This window comes from Alligator sinensis, unplaced genomic scaffold, assembly GCF_000455745.1.
Source record: "Alligator sinensis unplaced genomic scaffold, ASM45574v1 scaffold141_2, whole genome shotgun sequence".
Taxonomy (NCBI): Eukaryota; Metazoa; Chordata; order Crocodylia; family Alligatoridae; genus Alligator; species Alligator sinensis.
The window spans coordinates 1063649-1085451 of record NW_005842371.1 but is presented as its reverse complement, the minus strand read 5'-3'; the positions used below and the strand labels follow the sequence as shown (position 1 = coordinate 1085451).

General features: G+C 44.8%; 1 long non-coding RNA gene across 2 annotated transcripts in view; it reads left to right on the top strand.

Annotated features, from left to right (window-relative positions):
• Positions 1-20485, top strand: part of LOC102386442 — a 99913-nt gene extending 79428 nt beyond the window's left edge. For both annotated transcript variants that reach the window (XR_324517.1, XR_324518.1), the window contains 2 exons: positions 2690-2760; positions 18405-20485. This is a non-coding gene — a long non-coding RNA (uncharacterized LOC102386442). The remainder of the gene's footprint in view (positions 1-2689; positions 2761-18404) is intronic.
• The last annotated feature ends 1318 nt before the right edge of the window (positions 20486-21803 follow it).

Genomic DNA, 21803 nt, shown 5'->3' with positions numbered 1-21803 from the left:
GGGGATACAAAAATAGCTACTACCATAGGGGCAGCTGATTGTCCTGCTACAACTGGCACCACTGCAGAAGCATTGCCATGTGCACTGCGGCTGCCCTGGGCACAAAACTGCTCTGCTATGTCTCTAGCTCAGGGGTGGGCAAAATGCGGCCTGGGGGCTGGATGCGGCCTGCCAAGCCATTCTATCTGGCCTGCAGGGCCCCTAAAAAATTTAGAAAATTAATATTAATCTGCCCTGAGCTGCCTGTCATGCAGCCCTCGATGGCTTGCCGAAACTCAGTAAGTGGCCCTCTGCCCACAATAATTGCCTGCCCCTGCTCTAGCTACAGGTTTTGTTATATCCTACAGACATGTAAGGTAGAAGGGAAGGGCACCTTGTACCTCTTCTTCCCAGGGATTTGGGGAGCAGCCATGGACATCTTTTGTCAGTTGAAGAACTGACAAAAGATGAGATAACAGGTTTATAAATGTTATTATATTACATAAATTAATTGACAAGGTCAATGGCAAAACAGCAGTAATATCCCATTCTCTTGCACTTAAGTGGATTTCTCTGGAATATTCACTAGTCAGAAAGCAGGCAGTATACAAGGTATTCCTGGTATGAGTCTAGGACCTAGAAACATGGCTGGAATCTCCAACAATGTTTTCCATTCACTTCCTGATGAAGAAGCCAAGAATGGAATGCTGAAAGCTGCTCCAATGTAAGAACTGTCATCTATAATGCATCATGGTCCTCCATGGTTCAACTTTCATGTGAAGCCACTGTCGGAGATGCTGTGTGCTTCCTTTTTTGGTCTGATTATGCCATGGCAGTTGACTGGCAGCCCCACAATCTGTTGGAGTTTGGAAGGTGGGTAAAAGCTAGGTGACTGAACCTCCCCCAAATAAGTGCAAGTTAGATAAATGTTTGTACAAGATAGTTTATACAGGGATAATCCTGCTGTGAGCTGGAGGTTGGATTAGATGATCTGTAGGGGCTTATTTGTGCTGCTTCATCTGTTGGTCCTAGTGAGGATGGGGAAAGGCATGCTCAGGGTACCTAACTGCATAATGAGCAGGTTTTGTGCATTGGGCAAAACCCTGGTGAGGGATGTACATATGTTGAACCCTAGGCAAAACCCTGCCTGGATAGGGGACGGTATGAGTCCCTAGACAAAACCCTGACAGTGTCAGGTGAGACCTGGACTGAACCCTGCTAGGGAAGGGAGAACTGGGGAGGGAGTGGGGGTGAAAGATCATTGTTTTTGGTCCCAGGGACACAAAGTCTCTAGTTCGGTGGTCTCCAACCTTTTTTAAGTAGGGGATCACCTTTGGCACTTAAAGCAACCCAAGATCTACTGTGCACTGCCGCCACCCTCCCTCCCCCTGCGCCTCCCAGCAGGTATATCTGTAGGGAGGGCAGATTGAGGCAGAGGGAGAAAAAATTATTTGGGGGCGCACCTCCCCAGGAGGTAAGTCTCACCTGGCTGGGGCCCCACTCCATTTGCATCTGCTCCTGCCTCTGCAGCACTTTCCCTCACCACGGGGGCCTTGATCTAGCCCCTGCCACTTCCCTCCCCCATGGACTGACCTGCTGGGCTGGGGCATGTGAGTGCATGCACACAGGCACTCAGCCTCCCACCCCAGCCTCAGATTAACTCCAAGAGGCTCCGAGACCTACTGGTGGACCGAGATCCATTGGTTGGTGACCACTGCTCTAGGTGTTGCTTGTATAGACTGGGTTGCCTGGCCTTGGATGTTGCTGCTCCTGCTACAGAAGCAGTTGTGTGGAGTGTCTTCACCTAGCTGCTGCTGCTGCTATAGCTACAGCTTGGGCTGTTGCATCATCAGTATCACAGACTTCTTGGGAAGTGACCATTGTGGCACCCCACGCCCCCCATCCCACTCTGGGATGGTGCTCCAGTCCCCCTAGCCACCCAAGTTTACTCACATATTCCAGACCTAGAAGTCTGCCAGTGAAGCTCCTCTGGGCCCATTTCTAATGACCAAACTCTGGTGCACCAGAGGCCAAAGACTCAAGAGCGGGCACTCACAGTAAGTCTGGGTCAGCTTCACTGGTGAAATTGTAGGTCTGGAGTACATCTAAGGATTCAGGTGGGCATGGTACGTTCAGCTTTTCTTCCCCAGGATCAGCTGTTGACACAGCATAGCCAAACCCTCAAAGGCCCTACCAGCCTTATTTGTCTATTATTTTATGACAGGAGGGAAGCAATTCAGATTGGCAGTGAGAAGTACTTTGAGGGCATACTGCTTCCTACCTCTGCAACCACCAAATACCTAAAAGTGTCTTCTGCACCATTGTAAAAATGATTTGCAGTCCCAGGCTGCTTAGTAGACCTATCGCAGCTTCTAAGTTTCTAACTTGCTTCTCTGGCTAGACTTTTTCATTATTATTAATTTTAATTTAAAATAAGGGAAGACACTTTGACTTTTCTTTTAGATGCAAATCTAACCTAGGTCAATTGGCCTGGTGTGACTATTGCAGATACTCAGGAGAACTAGTTTATATAAAATGTAGCTCCTGGCTTCTGAGTGTCCTTGTCCACTGCAAGCATTTTGTGCTTGTGCTCTGTTCTCTTCACTCACTGCTTGGAGGCCCCTGGGTAAAATAGAAAGCGCTAGTCAGTATTTACAAGATAGTAAATGTCCGGCTCTTCATTTCTAACCTTGTTCTTATTCTCCCAAAGGCAAAACTTAGCACAGCTGAAACCAGGACCTTCACCTCTGCAATGCACTCCCACTGGAGTCGTGTCTTACAGTAAGTTTGGCATCCATCAGAAAGAGCTGTAAAATGCACTTCTTTTAGCAGACTTCAAAGTTATTAAGAAATATAAAATCCAAAGCTCTTAGGGACAAATTTTTAAGGATTTAGGGACTTACAGATACAGGAATCAGTGAGAGTTAGATACCCAGACCCATTTGAAAATCTTTCAAAGTATTTATCTGCATATTTATGTTCCTAAATCCCTTTAGAAACCTGACCTAGAGCCAACTAGATGAGCTTATATCTTTTTTTCTGTTTTAAAATGTGGAATAAAAGAAATTAGGATCCTTTTGTTTGGAATTATTAATGACCAGGAACAAGTGAGCAGGAGTGCCATGGCTGCAGCTTCCTCTTACACCGCGGGGAGGCTGCTGGGGCCAGCTACCGCTACCCCACCCAGTGTAATCTGCCATGTGCCAGAGGGCAAGTGGCATGGGCATTCCCCAAGGATAAATGGCAGCTTTCTAGCCACATAGGCCAGATCCAGACATGCAGGCACGTGCAGTTTGTGGTACCCCTAACCTTTTTGTGGCACCACAAACCACATTCCTGGCACATTAAGCTGTGTATGGTGCTGCTAATTGCTAACGGGATTTCCTGGAAGCAAAAAACCCCCTCTGAATAAAAAAAGGTTCAAAGCACACCAAAGTGGTATGAGCTGGGACAATTGTGCCTCCACCCTGTCTCCACATCCCCTGCTGAGGCACCCTGCACCCCAGCCAGCCTTCCCGACTGGCTGAGGCACACTACTTCGAGACAGGACCACAGTGCAGCATGTGGAGACAGAGGAGCAGGTAGTCCAGGACTGCCTGCTCCCCCATCTCTGCATTTGTCCCAGCTCATACTACTTCGGTGTACTTTGAGCCTTTTTTTTGTTTTTTTTCATGGTTTTTTAAAAATTTTTTTGCTTCTGTGGGGGGTTCCACATTGCACAGAGATGAAGGACCTCCCTTGTCTCCACGTGCTGCTCCCCAGCTGGCTGGGGAACACAGTGCCTCAACGGGGAGTGGTGGGGCTGCCTGCTGGCTAGCCCCACACTGAGACTCCGTGTGCACCAGCCAGCTCCCCCTGCAGCACATGGAGCCGTGAGACAATGCGTCACAGGCAAGGGTGTGCACTGTGGCACAATTTGTGCCACTACTATTTTTGCTACTGCAAACGCACACAGACGTGTCCATAAGTGCCATTTTGGCACTTACGTGCAGGTAGCAATTCTACTTCTCCTGCACTATAGACATATAAGTGTAGACTGAGAATGTGCAATAGGCTATGTGCTGGCTGGGCACATAAGTGACTACATATGCATGTCTGTTCTGAATACATACCTGTGTCTAAGTCATGAAAATATAGCCGGCCAGAAACCAGCAAGCAAGCAAGCAAGGGGCAGCCTAAAACCCATATTTCCCGTGAACTTATTCAGTCTGCATCATCATAAGAAAATGAAGACATGAGCTTAATAGTCCAAAATAGGGTCACATAGCAAAGTGTCAAATTGATGTAGATTCAGTTTTTTTCAGGAAGTTACCAGTTTTGACAGAAGTTTTCTTGGGAAGGATTTTTGAGAGCTAGGTCAGAAATTATTTTCAAAATAAGAAATAGACCATCGTCCTCAAAACTGGCTGATGTTTGGGACACTTACTTTGAAAGGGGGAAACCTAAATCTAAGCCCTCATTCCAATGGATTATATATGTAGAGTATTCATTTTCAGTGTGCAAGAGTGTGAGAGGTGGGATAGAAACCTGGCTTTTCTATAACCCAGACCACCATCTAAACCAGCGGTTCTGAACCTTTTTCAGTTGACGTACCCCTTGGTCTCAGAGTGAGACTTCATGTACCCCCTTTCAATGGGAAATTAATTTTTTTTAGGCCCTTCGACCTGTGTTAGACAATGTATGAAATATATCTCACGTACCCCCTGGGGGTACATGAACCCCTGGTTCAGAACCACTGATCTAAACCATCAGATTATCCTGGGGGAGACGGAAAAGGAAATTTTATGGCTTGCTATCTCTGTTTGTTTCCAAGAGAGGTCTCGGTTTCGTCCCATTGCAGAATGAGAAACTTTCGAAGAACTTGGAAATGTTCATATGATGGGAAAAAGTTCCTATCTATTTCTATTTACAGCTCTTCCTCCTTCCTATTTGATTAAAAGTTTGGCTGTTATGGACCTAGGATTGACATAGACACCCCAGAAGAATCATTCTTATATTTCCCTTCCTTTATTTCCATGGTGTTCTTCTGGCCTTCAAGTAACACTGATAATTTAGGAGAAAAGAAGTCTGAAAGGCTGTCATAATTAATTATATAGTGCTGCTATGCTTTTTGAAATGATGTGAGTTCAGCAGTTATTTTTGAAACATGCCAATGCTAATACACAGACCTTAAAGAGCTTCATGTTATTTGCTTTCTGTGAACAGCAGTGAATTTTCTCCACTGTTATGTTGTATTAATTGAAAACAATATAACTGATTTGAAGCCAAGAAGAGCCTGCATTCAAATCCATGTGAGACTAGAGTTTCCTATCTGAAGCCCAGTACAGATTGTACTGAGGTAGTCAGTTAAAGGGGCAAAACAGTGAGAACTGCAAGGGATCATGTTTGCATCTCCAAACAATGATTGGATCTTCCATGTGTTACTTAAGAAGATTTGCAGCTTGGTGTTTTTATTTGTTTAAGAGCAACTACTTGCTGATCAGGTAGCTGTGGCCAAAGGCTTTTTTTTTTTATATAACTAATTCTTTCTTATGCTCTCTGGGATCACAGTAGCTATCAATACATTCTTAGATGCAGAGCTTACTATAGTTATCCATACCTTTGTTACCTGGAAATTAATCTAAAGAAAAGTGTTCTACTGCTTCTTGAGACCACATGGAAAATGCCTGAATGCACAGTGTAAGTATGCTTCTCATTAAGTGATGTTCCACATAGAGCAAGCATTACACAAGTGTTCCACAATCTTCTCTGCTCCCTCTACATTTCCATGTATCATTTCAAAGCGATGCCATTAACCTAAAACACTGAAACGAGCCTTTCTTATCTGGTTAACTTAAGAGACTGCCTCTCTACCTGGGCAATACCACCTCTGGGATTTTTGAGACTGAAATATCTGAGTCTCCTACGATTACCCTCAAAATATTGACAGGTAGATAACTTGTCCTGATTACATCTCAAATTACTGTTGTTTAATACCAATGCATGGGTAAAAATAGACAAGGGATTTCTCTTGGGACAAAGCCTTCTATCCTGGGATCCTAAAGACATACTTTTTAACTACCCCAGAAAAATCCAAGGTAACATTTCCACCCCCGGACAATCAAATCTAATTCAAGTTAGTTGCCTTTCAGTTCAGAGACAAGCCATACCCGTCTCAGGTTTTTCAGCTCTCAAGTTTTGGTTTGGATCAGTCAGAACTTCCTCAAATGCCATGTCTATTTTTACTCTATGAGACCCAAAAACTATGATATCCAGTTGAACTAAAATGAGAGGAAGGGAGGAAAAGGGGGTGGGGAAAAACAAGAGAGTGAAAGGCAGGGAGAAAGAAAAGCTTTCACTGGTCTATTTTATATTTAGAAAACTGATGGTTCTAAGATTACTGAAACTCAGCATCCAGTTCCTGGTGGATGGTCTTGCAAGTTCCTATTGTTTATTTTTTGAGCCGTTAACACTAGAAATAAATGCTTGTGATCAGTTATGTTGCAATCCTCTTTAGAAACTTATTGAAGCACAAATCTTTTCCTTTAAACCAAAGAATCATTTGTAAATATAACTGCTGGTTATTGGTTATACCCTTGTAAGCAAAAAAAATGTTATATTTTGCCCAAACATTGCAATGAAACTGGCAGAGCGCACATCTCACAAGCTTGGACTGCTTGGATGATCAAGAATTCATAACATGATTCTGACTTCAAAAGTCTCAGTTTGCAAAAGGAAAATAGAATAATGGGACCAGCTGAAAGCTTGTAAATCTCCTGAAATAATGTATTGGGTTTAAAAATAGACACAATCACCATAAAAAATACTTGAGAAGGGTTTTTCAGAGGGTGTGACTTGCTTCTGATTTTTGCAACCCCTTTCAATTTGCTTATTTGCAAACATTTGAGCTAGTGAGATTTATTTTGCAAGAACATCTGCACACAGCAAAAGCATGGTGAGGTCTGAATAGATATGTAAAAGTTGTAGCATAGGAAGTGCCATTTTGGAAAAGGCTTCATTGCACAATTATGATTATTCACAGAGAACCAGCAAACAGGAAAATGAAATCAAGTTCATGCCGTCTGGGAACAGAACAGAAACAGTATTATGTGACTTAGGTGACCAATAACAGCGTACATACCAAATCATGAAGACTGAAAAATCATGCATATGTCTTTCGGATATTTCTGACTAACAAGCTTATTAATAACAACAATTTGAAGAGAGAGATGCAGGTAGTTAGCTGTGTTAGTCTAAAGTCAGGCAAAATGCAGGGGTAGCTATGCATAAGAAATGCATATGCTTTCATGAGCAAATTCACCTAAGCATCTGATGAAAAACTTTGAAGGTAATTTTGGATAATTATTTGCAGAAATAATTTGGCCAGTTCTAGTTGGAGACATCAGAAGAAGATGACTGATGAGAATTATATGTAGTAATTGTAGGAATAATAGATGGGGAGAGCGCAGTATTAGAAAACTGGCTGTGACCAGCTGAGAGGTAGTAGGCAGTCAAAGACAGGAAAGGGTATTTCTTCAAAGGGTTCCACATAATTTAAATAGTCTTTTTTTTTTTGAGAAAGAGTTGGATTTCTAGAGAAGTCTTTTTTTTCTGAAATGTTTTGTTTATCACTACATGCGCAACAGAAAATGTGACTCTGTGGGCTGACAGTAACAAATCTGGGTTTTCTGTTCATTCATCACAAGATGTGGCTTTAAAGTGCATCTATCATGTATTTTGAGATCCTTTTTTCTTACTAGTAGCTTAAAGGATATTTAAGAAAATAAGCTTTATATAAAAGATCGTAAGAGAAAGAAGCATATGAAGGGGCAAGAGGGCAATGATTCTGAGATGGACTCAATATCAATAAAGTCATGGCAGGAGTATTGCATGAAGTATGTAGCAAAAGGCTCCTAACCTTTGTATGGTTTTCATAGTTTCATAGTTTCAGGGTCGGAAGGGACCTAATAGATCTTCTAGCCCAACCCCCCGCCAGGGCGGGAGAACAACCCAAAAAAAACTCACCCTAAAAACAAAAACGGGACTCAAATGAGTCCAGCCAGGTAAGTATCCAGCCTCTTCTTAAAGATCCCCAGGGTAGGGGCCAGCACCACCTCCCTTGGAAGTTGGTTCCAGCTCCTAGCCGCCCTAACTGTGAAGTAGTTTTTCCGGATGTCCAATCTGTACCTCCTCTCCATCAACTTGTGCCCATTACTCCTTGTTATGCCAGCGGGGGCTAGGGGAAACAGCGTCTCCCCCAAACCCTTCTGGTTCCCCCTAGTGAGTTTATAGACGGTCACCAGGTCCCCCCTCAGCCTTCTCTTGTGGAGGCTGAATAGGTTCAAGTCCCGCAGTCTCTCACTGTAGGGTCTGCCCTGTTGTCCCCGGATCATGCGGGTGGCCCTCCTCTGGACCCTCTCCATGTTGTCCACATCCCTCCTGAAATGGGGCGCACAGAACTGGACACAATACTCCAGCTGCGGCCTGACCAGCGTCGCATAGAGGGGGAGGATCACCTCCCTGGCTCTACTCGAGATGCACCTGTGGATGCACGACAAGGTCCGGTTAGCCCTGCCAACCATGACCTCGCATTGTCGGCCCATGTTCATCTTGGAGTCAATAATGACACCAAGATCCCTTTCCGCCTCCGTGCTCTCAAGTAGGGAGCTCCCCATCTTATAAGTGTGCTGCTGGTTCCTACTACCCAAGTGCAGCACCCTGCACTTGTCCGTATTGAAACGCATCCTGTTCCTGTCTGCCCACCCCTGTAACCTATCCAGATCCTTCTGCAATCTCTCTCTCCCTGCTAGCGTGCTCACCTCCCCCCAAATTTTGGTGTCATCAGCGAATTTAAACAGGTTGCTCTCCACCCCAACATCAAGATCGCTGATGAAGAAATTGAACAGCGCAGGGCCCAGGACCGAGCCCTGGGGGACTCCACTACCCACCTCCCCCCAAGTCGAATATGATCCATCCACCACCACCCTCTGAGTGCGACCCTTCAGCCAATCTGCAATCCATCTGACCGTGTAGGCGTCTATGCCACAGTCGCCTAGTTTATTAATTAGGATGGGGTGAGAGACGGTGTCAAAGGCCTTGCTGAAGTCCAGAAAGACTACATCCACCGCGACACCTGCATCCATGGCCTTTGTGACCTGATCATAAAAGGCAATCAGGTTGGTCTGACATGATCTCCCCCTAATAAATCCATGCTGATTGCCCCTGAGCATCATCTCGGATGCCGGCCCATCACAAATGTGCTCCTTGATGATCTTCTCAAAGAGCTTCCCCAGGATTGAGGTAAGACTGACGGGCCTATAATTGCCCGGGTCCTCCCTTTTCCCTTTTTTGAAGATGGGGACCACATTAGCTACCTTCCAATCGTCTGGCACCTGGCCCAAGCACCACGATCGCTCGTAGAGCCGTGCCAGGGGCCCTGCAATAACCCCAGCCAGCTCCCTCAGCACCCTGGGGTGGAGAGCATCCGGACCCGCTGACTTGAACGCGTCCAGCCCCTCCAGAAGCTCTCTAACCCGGTCCTCCCCAACCTGAGGTCGGAAGGCGATCCCCTCGCGTCCGGCTTCTATCACAGCAGGGAAGTCCCGTTCCCTGCACAAGAAAACGGAGGTGAAGAATTGGTTAAAGAGATCCGCTTTATCCTCTGACGCAACCACCAGATTGCCCCGCATATCCTGCAGGGGCCCCACATTACCCGGCGCCTTCTTCATCCTCCCAATGGTGGGATTTTCAAAGAAATTTAAGAGACTTGTATACCCAGCTCCACTTGGAAATCAGTAGGAGTTCTTGAAATTCTTGAAGATAGGCACCACATTGGCCTTCTTCCAATCTTCAGGCACTTCACCAGAGCACCAGGAACTCTTGAAGATCCATGCCAGGGGCTGAGCTATGATGCTAGCCAGCTCCTTGAGTACCCTGGTTTCTGTCCAACCTACTCTTGAAAATGTCCACGGATGGAGATTCTACAATCCCTCTGCATAGCCGGTTCTACTCCTTGACCACCCTTATAGTCAGAAGTTTTTTCTAATCTCTCGCTTAATTTTCTTCTGCTGCAGTCAAGTCCCTTGCTCCTCTGCCTGCCCCTTACAATCACAGAGAAAAGCCCATCTCCATCCTCTCTATGATCAGTGTTCAGATATTTGTAGACTGTTATCAAATCCCGCCTTGGTCTTTTCTTCTCCAGACTAAATAATGCTATTTCTTTCAGCCTTTCCTAATAAGTCTTGCTTTCCAGGCCCCTCATCATTGTTCCTTCTCTGTGTTGGACTCTATACAATCTTTCCACGTCCTTCCTGAAGTGTGAGGCCCAAAACTGGAAGTATTCCAAGTGAGGTCTCAGCAGTTCTGATTAGAGATGAAAAATCACTTTTCTTGATTTGCAAGTGACTTCATACAATCCAGTATAATGTTGGCCTTTTCTGCAACGAGAGCACACTGCTGGCACATATTCAGTTTCTGTCCACTGTAATCCCCAGGTCCCTCTCAGCAGTACTACAGCCTAGCCAATAATTCCCCAGTCTGCATTTGTGCAAGCAATTATTCTGTCCCAAGTGCGGGACTTTGCACTTGTCTTTGTTAAATTTCATTTGGTTGCTTGTGGACCATTTTTCCAGTCTGTCCAGGTCATTTCGGATCCTAGAATGTCTCCAGAGAGTCTGCAGCTCCACCCAACTTGGTTTAATTCACAAATTTGCTAAATGTGCACTCAGTCCCATTGTCCAAATCATTAATGAAGATATTAAACAATACCAGACCAGGCACAGACCCCTGAAGATATCTCCTCCTAATTAGACATTGAGCCACTGATGACTACTTGTTGAATATGATGATCCCATCAGTTATGTATCTGCATTGGAGTATTTTCATTTAGTTTGTATTTCCTTAGCTTGTAAAGGATAATTGTTAGACCCCAACTTCATGCGGCGCCCAACAACTAGGGAGATGATGATCCAATCACTCATGGGTCCTCTTAATTGTTAGCCAGAGCAGACAGGGAGCAAATGCTACTTGCACACATTGCTCGCAACAGCTTTATTCAGAATGGAGACAGCTTCGGACTAGCTCCCAAAAAACTAACAAATTGGGGAGCCGCCATGAACAATAGTTTTTTTCCCACATTTATACACTTTGGTTTATACTCATTAACATTCACTCCCCCTCTTTCCCCCCCCATTTCAAGCTCCGCCTCTGTTTACTGTTTGCTTCATTAACATGGAATTGCCTATGCATTTCATTCATTTACATGTCTTTGCTTTGAGCGCATGTCTAAGCAGTCAATGGGCAGACTTTGACCAAAACCTGGAAGCTTCTGGAGGCTTCTTCATCAATAACCATTCACCTTTTTGCATATGTTCATCTCGGATTCTGTTACCAATGACATATTGTTTTTCACACTCCAGTCTGTTTTTCTATCCCAGGTTGTACCATCTTCCACATTCCTAAAATGTTACCTCATTCACAGCACACAGACTCACACAGATTCACTTGCTGCTTTTTCCTCAGAAAATGGTTGACACAGTTAAGATGGTTACTTTGTCATAAGCAAATGGCTGGCTTAGATATCATTCTGCCTTGTGGTTAGCAGCTTTTGCTAGGCCATAGGTCATGCCTTTATTCAGCTGCAAATCCAGTGCTCCCCAAAAATCCACATAGTGTTACCCTAACAAGAATGTCTTGGGAGACAGTCTCAAAAGCCTTGCTAAAATCAAGGTACATCACATCCAGCGATCTCCCCCATCCACAGAGCCTGTAACTTTCTCAGAGAAACAAATCAGGTTAATCAGGCATGACTTGCTTTTGGTGATTCCATGCTGGCTGTTCTTCATTACCTTGTTTTCCACTAGGTGCTTCACAATAGATTCCTTGAAGACCTGTTCCATGATATTGCCAGGTATCAAGGTCAGATTGATTGTTCTATAATTCGTCAGATCCTCCTTTCTTAAGGATGGGCAATATATTTGCCTTTTTCTAATCATCCAGGACTTAATCATCCAGAAGATCTCAAGAGGGTAGCTAAAAGCCCTGAAATTATTTCAACCAATTCCTTCAGTACTCTTAGGTGCACATTATCTGGGCCTGCCAGCTTGAAAGCATCTAGCTCCACTAAGTGATCCCTGAACTGTGCTGCCAGTATTCTAGACTGCTTGTCTCCTTCCCTATCTTTGGTGCCAACTGCACTCATCATTTGGTAGTTGCCCCTATTTGTAAAGACCAAAGTAGAAAAGTCATTAAATATTTCAGCCTCCTCTGCATCATCCATAACCAGATGGCCTGCATTCCCTAAGGAATGGATCAGTTCTTTGGTCTTCTGCTTACTCATGATATAGTTGTAGAATCCATTTTTATTAACCTTTATGTCTCTTACCAGTTGCATTTCAACTCACGTCTTGGCTTTTCTAATTTTTTTCCCCATTAGGTCATCTTAAAATGCCACTCTTAAATGTTAGCATCTCTCTCTACCTCACTCTCTCGCTTCCTGAACAAATGATTTAGAGTAGAGCCGATACTGTTTGTATAAGGATGGTTTTCAAGCAGCTGTAGAGGGCTGTGGAGGTAAGAAAAAGGGTGCAGATACACATACTCCAACGCATTCTAATTAGAATGTGTCAGAGCAGACTTCATTAATCGAGCTGCTCCACATTCTAATTAAAATCCTTTTTCAAATATATTGGGAGGATGAAGAAGGCACCGGGTAATGTGGGGCCCCTGCAGGATACGCGGGGCAATCTGGTGGTTGTGTCAGAGGATAAAGCGGACCTCTTTAACCAATTCTTCACCTCCGTTTTCTTGTGCAGGGACCGGGACTTCCCTGCTGTGATAGAAGCCGGACGCGAGGGGATCGCCTTCAGACCTCAGGTTGGGGAGGACCGGGTTAGAGAGCTTCTGGAGGGGCTGGACGCGTTCAAGTCAGCGGGTCCGGATGCTCTCCACCCCAGGGTGCTGAGGGAGCTAGCTGGGGTTATTGCAGGGCCCCTGGCACGGCTCTACGAGCGATCGTGGTGCTTGGGCCAGGTGCCAGATGATTGGAAGGTAGCTAATGTGGTCCCCATCTTCAAGAAAGGGAAAAGGGAGGACCCGGGCAACTATAGGCCCGTCAGTCTTACCTCAATCCTGGGGAAACTCTTTGAGAAGATCATCAAGGAGCACATTTGTGATGGGCCGGCATCAGAAATGATGCTCAGGGGCAATCAGCATGGATTTATTAGGGGGAGATCATGTCAGACCAACCTGATTGCCTTTTATGATCAGGTCACAAAGGCCATGGACGCAGGTGTCGCGGTGGATGTAGTCTTTCTGGACTTCAGCAAGGCCTTTGACACCGTCTCTCACCCCATCCTAATTAATAAACTAGGCGACTGTGGCATAGATGCCTACACGGTCAGATGGATTGCAGATTGGCTGAAGGGTCGCACTCAGAGGGTGGTGGTGGATGGATCATACTCGACTTGGGGGGAGGTGGGTAGTGGAGTCCCCCAGGGCTCGGTCCTGGGGCCTGCGCTGTTCAATTTCTTCATCAGCGATCTTGATGTTGGGGTGGAAAGCAACCTGTTTAAATTCGCTGATGACACCAAAATTTGGGGGGAGGTGAGCACGCTAGCAGGGAGAGAGAGATTGCAGAAGGATCTGGATAGGTTACAGGGGTGGGCAAACAGGAACAGGATGTGTTTCAATACGGACAAGTGCAGGGTGCTGCACTTGGGTAGTAGGAACCAGCAGCACACTTATACGATGGGGAACTCCCTACTTGAGAGCACGGAGGCGGAAAGGGATCTTGGTGTCATTATTGACTCCAAGATGAACATGGGCCGACAATGCGAGGTCATGGTTGGCAGGGCTAACCGGACCTTGTCGTGCATCCACAGGTGCATCTCGAGTAGAGCCAGGGAGGTGATCCTCCCCCTCTATGCGACGCTGGTCAGGCCGCAGCTGGAGTATTGTGTCCAGTTCTGTGCGCCCCATTTCAGGAGGGATGTGGACAACATGGAGAGGGTCCAGAGGAGGGCCACCCGCATGATCCGGGGACAACAGGGCAGACCCTACAGTGAGAGACTGCGGGACCTGAACCTATTCAGCCTCCACAAGAGAAGGCTGAGGGGGGACCTGGTGACCGTCTATAAACTCACTAGGGGGAACCAGAAGGGTTTGGGGGAGACGCTGTTTCCCCTAGCCCCCGCTGGCATAACAAGGAGTAATGGGCACAAGTTGATGGAGAGGAGGTACAGATTGGACATCCGAAAAAATTACTTCACAGTTAGGGCGGCTAGGAGCTGGAACCAACTTCCAAGGGAGGTGGTGCTGGCCCCTACCCTGGGGGTCTTTAAGAAGAGGCTGGATGCCTACCTGGCTGGACTCATTTGAGTCCCGTTTTTGTTTTTAGGGTTTTTTGTTGTTCTCCCGCCCTGGCGGGGGGTTGGGCTAGAAGATCTATTAGGTCCCTTCCGACCCTAAAACTATGAAACTATGAAACTATGAAATGCTCTAGCATCACAGCAGCATCACATGTACAAGCCTCCTCAGATTTAAAAATGACTGCTGGGGCGCTTTAACTAAAGCTCATCAAATAAACTTAAGTTAAAGCATCCTGTGGCCATTTTTAAATGTGCAGTGGCTTAATACACGTGATGCTGCAGCATTTTACTTTGAGTGGCTCTCCGGAAACTGCTCTAATTAAAATGCCTCCTCATCCCTACATGCGGGTATAAGTAGCTGTGCTGCTCATTTACTTGCTGTGGCTTTTACTTCAAAAGATGCCACTTTTCTAATTGGCTGGACCACAGTCATAGCCCTCCACCACTATTTGGAGAAATGGTTCCCTTTGAAATAGAAGCTTCAACAAACAGCTGAACCACTTCAATGATTCCCCACAACTATTTGCTGTAGCTGGATATACACCCAGGTAATTCGCAAAACTTATCCTTTCAGGGAAAGGAACATAACCCTGTAAAGAATCTGGGTTTTACTCTATTTGGCAAAAGAAACCAGAATGGAGTTGGAAGTTGATGAAGGACCTGTCACTTGTACATTGACACTTATCACGTTCCATCAATCTCATCAGTCTTGTAAAGAACTGCTCGGAATAGGAGAGAGGGTGAGGACAGCCACAACAGTTTTAATAGAATACAGATTAGTTCAGAATTTGTCTGCTTACTCCCCCAAATGGCTTTGGAATTCAGTCACAAAAATCAATACAGTGGGTGTGTTTCTACACCAGATGCATAATACACAGAAGACTAATTCAACTGAGCATTAGTGTGGTGGGCAAAACCTGTGCTAATGCACAGAAGATTTGGTCTAATGTGCAGTAGTGTCACAAAAAAAATTCATCTGTGCTAATGCACAGTAGCACCAATTAAGTTACTGAACTTAATGCGCCATAGTTACAGTGCATTAATAAACATGTAGATGTGCCCAGTGGTGGGCAAACTGTAATCTTTGCTAGTATTACCTGACAGTGTTCAGGTGAAGTCAGTGGAGTGCCACTTATTTAAACTTGCAGAGAATATGGAGGTAGATTTGTCAGACTTAAAGTAGAATTAGATATCTAACTCCTACTGAACTTCAGTGACTTTCAGTGAGTTAGATGCCTACTTGCAAGTTTGTGCCTTTGAAAATCTTCCCCTTGGCTATTCAGTTATGTAAACTGAGACATCATTAGCCTTTTTGCTTCAAGCTCTTTAACTAGAAGATCCAGTTTTGAGAGCCTCTTTGCCTTCCACTTCTATGAATGAATAGGATAAATCGGGGAGTGCCATCTTAACACTTTGGTTTTACTGAAGCAGTTTCATAGACCCACAGGGTAGATGGAGTTCCATGGAAAGAAGGAGATCTGAACTGGGCTCTTCTCTGCAGCACCATTCTTGGGCAGTTAAAGATGATTCTCAGCTAGGTAAAATTATAGCACACTGGGGCTCTTTTGCACATGAAAACATCTTGCTGAGGGTGTTCAGGAGACATCAAGGGTGCCTACAGATGTTTAGCGGTCCTGCTCTAACTCATGGCACTTTACAGAAGAGGGTGTGTGCGCGTGTGGGACAGAGCTCCTTTGCTTCGCAGGCCCAGCCCAGCTCTTCCCAATACCCTAGCTGGGGGCGGGGTGGGGGAGGAGGAGAACAGGAGGCAAGGGAGCTCCATCCTACCCCACCCCCACCTCCAGCTCCAGCTCCAGCCAGGCCAAGCCCAGCCAGCAGCTCTGTGCTGCTCTCTCCCCTTACTCCTCCCTCAGCCTGGGGCTGAGCTGATGCTCGCTGACATAAGCACCAGCTCAGCCCTGCCCCCATGTGAAAAATTAAACCTGGAGGGAACACAAGTTCCCCAAGGTGCTCTACTTTACAGCTCCTTCATCTAATGCCTCATTTGAGGAGGGTTAATTTTTTGCATGATCAGCCATTTAAGAAGTACTCTGTAGCTGTTTACATGTGTTGCATCATGGCTGTAGAGTGCTTTCAGGGACCCAATCGTGCAAAAAAATTAACTTGCGTAAGTGCCCCAAGTCTCTAAAGGAAGCTATTTAGATGCAAGTAAGCGGTGGCTGAGGAAATGAGAACTTCTACAGACCTCAAGAGGAACAAATCTGCTGTCTAACAGGGGACAACCCTATGCCAACCAAATGGTTACAACAAAAAGCTAACTATTGAAGCTGAACATCTTTTCACTATTCAGTATACATTCTAGCCCCCTGGAAACCAAGGCAATGCTACTCTGTAGGTTCTGTCCTTCTTGGGTTTTAAATAAAGTGTGGTCCTGCGCATGATGAGGCTGCTAATTTAATATCTCATTTAGAATGGAGATGAGCCCGCATCTCAGCACCACAGGCTACTGCTGTAGTAACTCAGCACAAGGATCAATGTGTGCTTGGAACTAAGCAGCTTTCAACACCCATAACCCTAAAAAGAGTGCAGGAGTGGCTGCAGAATATGCACTGCACAGTGTGCTGTTATTTGTTGGTCTGTTGTTGAAAATGAGACTGAAGGGGGAGAGGCCTTTAGTTTACATTGTTGCTAGTTCCTTTAACCTTCACAAGCTTAAGCATTCCATCCAAAAATTTCCAGAATAATAATAACAACATTGAAGGCCGTGTAACCACAAAACTATCTACATGTGAGATGTAGCCAACCTCGACCAGCTGCGCTGGCTTGCTTCCTACATCTGGGTTCCAAAATGGGTAATGAGAAAACTCAAAGCACTATTTTAAGAACTCTGGTATCAAGCAGAGTGGGGAAAAAAATCTGCTGCTTTGCTGAAATCAGAATCCGTTGAAAGCATTTCTGTTTGCCTGCCACAGTTCACCAAGCAGCCTAATGTGCTGGTTATTAGTACCCAGCAGAGAGCATGTTTGCAGCTATTCAGCAAAACTATCATATGGCTCTAGCCAAACCAAGAGTGATCAGCTGCTGAGCACTGGAGCTGATGAAGAGCAGGGTTGTTAATATAAAAGCAACAAAAACAAAATGGAGACTGAATTTAATTCCCCCCCCCCCCCAACTTAATCCCAAAAAAAAAGGGGCATGAATTTAATTCCCCCCCCCCCCCAACTTAATGCATGACATTTACAACCAGCAAGTATGACTCAGAGTGTGCTTTGCCAGCATGGGGTCTTTACCATGTTTTCATCTTGTTTTTATTCTTCCTTAGCTCTGGCCATTCTGTTTGTTGATTTGTATTTTTTTCCCTTTTATGCTGCAGTGTTTTTTGTTTGTTTGTTTGTTGATCTGTTTTCCCCTGCCTTGTGCTGTAGGGTGTTGCCTGTGTATGAGCGAGAGCTCAGGAGACAGAAGAGAAGATTCTAAATTAGTCCGTCAGAAATTAATATCTAGAAGTGGCTCCACATTGGTTGATTGGTGCCATTAGACATGCTCATTGTAGTTAACAGGCACTGCTGTGAGCAAACGTGGCACTGATTCATATGTGGGAGGCAACCGCCCACTTGCTAGTGAGGACACAATGGACATATTTCACTCTCATCTACTCCTTATCTAATCCAGAACGATAGCACAGTGTGTCCCTTACTAACATATGGGCACTAAAATCTTTTTGGACCAGAGATCCTCTGCATGTTGATAACTTAGTTCTAGCATCTGATGAAGATGAAATTGGTTTGTTTGTTGCAATGGCTTTCTGATCAACAGCATGTGTGGGTACAAAAGGGTGTCTTTGTGCTGCTGGTCTTAACTTGCATTAAGACTCAACTGAGGATTTTCTTCGTGTAGAGGAGTTCTGGACTAGCATCAGGCCTGTGTAGCTTACTTTCCACCAGCTTCTCTTAGTCCACAGCTTCATGTCACAGGGTCATGTTGGAAAGGCAGCGGGTGAGGGTCATTCCAAGTTAGCAGTGCAGTCCCTGGGGAACCGTTCAAAGTGGTACAAATAACGATATGGTTTCCTTAGAAGACATCAAGACGAGCTTTGCCTTTTTCTCCCCACTGTTGCAGGTAGCTCAGAATCGGTACATATGAGAACTGAACCCTCAGACAGGGAATGGCAGTGAATTCATCAGGGGAGCCAACAAACAGCTAATACATGAGAGCAACTAACTGAGTCCAGAACATTCCCTCCTGATGTAAAAATATACGAGAGAGAGACAAACAAGCCTCAGGACTGCATCCTTTCATTCCTTTGAAGACCATCTGCTGTCTTGTCCTCTGGATAGGGAACTTGGGTGTACGTAGCCAAGTAGCTGACAGGAAATATCGTCATTCTCTTTTCTGCGTGCTGCTGCTTGTCATGCGTACCCTAAAAATAGTGGGCTGCTGCTTCATCAAAAGTATGCGACACTCCCAGGTGAAAATTGGGACATCAGAGAAGTGTTTCGGAAACTTTGGGTTTATTATCCTGGTCACACCAGGGATTGGAACGTGGTTCAGTGTTTTATTTTAAAGTTCTTTAAATTGTGGAGAGCAATATACACTTATGAACACGAATAACCCGGCTTTCCAGTGAATATGGCAAAATAGGACAACACGTGTCAAGAATTGCAAAAGTCAGAAATGGAAAAGATGTGCCAGGGTATGGACAAACATAAACATTATATGGCTATCAAATGATACCAGTACAATCTGTTACAATCCAACTGTTAGGTCTGCATGCTTCTGATTTGATAAAAATGTAACAGAACTGTTCCAGCTTTAACCTTGCTTCATGCAGGGTCAAATTAAGGCAATTTAGCTCATTCATGTCTATCGGATCATGCAGATATAACAGTTACAGCATACATAATAGCCGCCATGCTCTCCTCAGCTGCAGCTTTCCCTTCCCTTATAAAGCAGAGAGCAATGTAGGTTTATCTATATGCTTAGGTTATCTGTTATATCACCTGTGACTGAAATCAGTGGAATTTTTCCAAATGCACATTTGTGTAGAATGGAATCCAGTCCACTTTTACCTTTTTTTCCAATTAAACTATGTCTTAAGATCTGAATTGAAACTCTGTGCTTTTCCAGGGTTGTTTCTGTAGCTGGGAGATGTCTTTTCATATGAGAGTGCCAATATTATACCACCCACACTCCTTTCCTGTAATTTTACTGATAGAAATTGTAAGAAAAATCCACAATAATGAATATCCGGTACTTTCAAAACTGAACTGGCAGCTCAGTGTTACCTAATTAATAGTTTCTTTTACTTTCCAGTTCCCAAGGGACCTACATTCCCATTAATAACTTTCAGAAGTTGTATAACAATTATCTCACTAGCAGCGGCATTCCCGTGCAAGCGTCCCTTAGCATAGAAATAAGGCAGGTGAAAAAAGGTTCACATTTGACGTTTGAAAGACAACACTTAGGAATTCCAGGATAGCATTGCCCTTACCATCTTCTTAGGAAATCCACTGTAAAATACAGTATGTGCTAAGTACAAGCCTTGCCACCTAAATATGGACTGCTTTTTGGCTCTAGCTGTTCAGAAAACCCCAGAGCAGGTGCCACATTAAATCACCCAACTTGATTCTTTCCCTGGCTGAAGATCACTGAGAGTTTACATGAGCAGGAATTTGGACAACACATCTCACAATTCAGAAATGCTAGGAAACTAACGTTGCCCAACAACATAAACACATTCTTACCTCAGAAAGTCTTCAGGCTCCTAATTGTGCGGAGTGCAACTTAATTTGGCTTTGACAAGGAAGTGGTTTAGCACTTATAGGGAATACATTTTAGTCTGTCATACCAGTGCTAATTTATGCCACATTTCCTTTCTATTTATAACTGAAATATTCTAAATTGGCAACATTAGATGCAAATATATTACAATCTAACAGGAGGCCAAATATTTGGTAAATCTGATTTAATTAAGGGAAGAAATTATTCCTGTATGGCTGCCTAATGGTCTTGCAGTTGCAATTTCCAGAGTTTGATTTGCTGAAAAGCTGCTGATAACTCCTAAGAAAGTTTGAAGATTAGTATGTAATTTAGCTTAGCTTATTCTGTATGTCTCATTGCATTTTATTTTACTGAGGACTCTTGCCTAAATGGAGGATTTTTGTTACTTGAAAGCATTTTTGATCTCCTATTTATTTTCCACCTGCAATTATAACCCTCTCTTGGTGACATCACCATTGGCTGCTGTGAAAGAATTATAATAAATGGCTGAATAAAGAATTATTGACGTCAAGTGGAAAATAACCAGCTGGAGCTGATGAGCTCTCAGAAATCCTGTTTGCATGCAAGAATCATATGTAAAAAAGAATCCAAAGGGAGGCATACTGAAAATGCTTTCTGTAAAGTATCTAGTGTACAGAGCCATTGCAAAGGCATCTTATGTAAGTGGTCAGTAACACAAAAATAAATATAGAATATAAGTAGCTGGAGGCCAGTTGCAAATGGGAACATTGCCAACACAGAATATATTTGGATTTTATTTAGAGAAATTTTGTAACAGCAAACATCTGAAATATTTTTTTTTCCCTGAAAATTATTTAAATGGTAGGTGCATACAGTTCTTAAATGTCTTTCAGGAACATTTTTCCAGACACCTTTGGCGTAATATGAATATTCTCCTTGCAATGAAAGCCAGTTTAAATGTATCCACAGGTCTCTAATTCTTTTTGGGTAGTCCTGCATATTAGTCAAATAATTCCTACTTTTTTGTTTATTTGGGTATTAGCTGCAAGTACATCTGGTGCATGAAGGATCATAGGGTACAGCTACATACCTGCCTGACCAGTGTGTAGTTACTGAGCATGCTCTATAGCTTTGTGGGTGCTTACACTGCTGAATACAGAAGTATAACTCAGGGGCAGGGTAGGTGGTGCCCCAGTGTGACAGGGTGCTTGGTGGTGTGGCAGGGGCTGATTAGGGAGTCAGTTGACCAGAAGGGGGCTGGGCTTGAGGCATATAAGCCTGGGGCGTGAGATGGTCAGGAAGTCTTCTTCTGACCGTGCCACAGGGAGAGGACCTCCCTGTAATGGGGCTGCAGCAGGGCTCCTGGATTAAAATTGGAGCTGGGTAAGTGGCAGAGCCAGGCCTTGGAAGAGAGAGACCTGGGGCCCAGAGGGAGAGAGCCTGAGCCCAGGAGGAGTGAGTATCAGCAAGGCTAAGGGAGTCCAAAGGTCTCACTGGCCCAGCAGCGGAGCCAGGGCCCAGAGGTGGACTGAAGGTCAGGAACCAGTGATGGAGATTGCCAGGACCTTAGAGACTGGCCAGAGTCTAGGGAGACTGAAGGTCAGGGACCACAACTGGAGATTTCCAGGGCCTGGGTGCCCAGAGATTTCAACTTGTCTAGGAGCAGGGTCAGAGAGGGGCCAAAGGCTGGGGGTCACTGCCAGAGACTGAGGGGACCAAGGATCCTGTAGCCCAGGAAGGGGGGAAAGTGTCAGCCATGCTAGGAGGCCTGAAGTG